We start from the raw sequence: 886 nt of genomic DNA, 5'->3' as shown, positions 1-886 counted from the left end.
CCTCCAAAAATAAAAATGTATTGTTCTCCCCACTACCCATAGCCAGGCAATTAACTTGACTTAGTTCACAGCAAGAATCTCCTGCAGTGCTTTGTAGAGCCAGTGTATGCAGATGGGAGTTGGCTTTGAGGGTTCCTGCTGGCTTTTTAATCTTTCTGTGTGTACCAGTCCCACATTTAACCTGAACCTCAGGATTCTCCCTCAGCCTTTTGTTTAATTTCATGGTACTAGAAGAACCTCCTCACTATTCCTGTCTCCTAGATGGGAGAGTCAGTTGCCCTTTCTCCTGTGCCCTCTGCAGGAAGAACTCTTGCATGACACATCTCAACTCCTCTTCGAGGGATGATTTTCTTTCATCAGAAACCTGGAGTCCACCTATCCTAACCTTTCTTTGTCTGTATTCAAAGTCATTAGCCCAGGAGAAAGCTTGGGTGACCTATAGTTTCATTTCTGTCAACCTCCTGCTCTTATGCCTTTCCCTGTCCCCCTTAAATTTTACAAGCTTTGACAGTTTGTATGTGCTCAGCTGATGGGCAGAAAACCTGGAAAGAATTTCTGGACTTTAGCCCACCAGTTTGTCTGGTTTGAATAACCTGCTGAGAGCTAAAACTAGCACCTGTTACCCCATCCTTCTGGGCAGTCCAGTGGGGCAGAGTGTGCCACCATCTGAATATTGGGCATTGAGTGAGATGTGGGTAATGGAGCTTCGGGGATGGGGTAGGATTAACTACTATTTTTTTGGCCATGATCTCTTTCCCCTTCCTTTTTTTTTTTTAATTAAATAAATGGATCAAAATTAAATAATTCAAGCCCTGCCTTCAAAACGAAATTTTTTTTTTTTTTTTTTTTTTTTTTTTTTTTTTTTTTTTTTTTATAAAAAAAAACA

This window comes from Pteropus alecto, unplaced genomic scaffold, assembly GCF_000325575.1.
Source record: "Pteropus alecto unplaced genomic scaffold, ASM32557v1 scaffold313, whole genome shotgun sequence".
Lineage (NCBI taxonomy): Eukaryota > Metazoa > Chordata > Mammalia > Chiroptera > Pteropodidae > Pteropus > Pteropus alecto.
The sequence above is the reverse complement of the archived record's forward strand: the minus strand, read 5'-3'. Positions refer to the sequence as shown.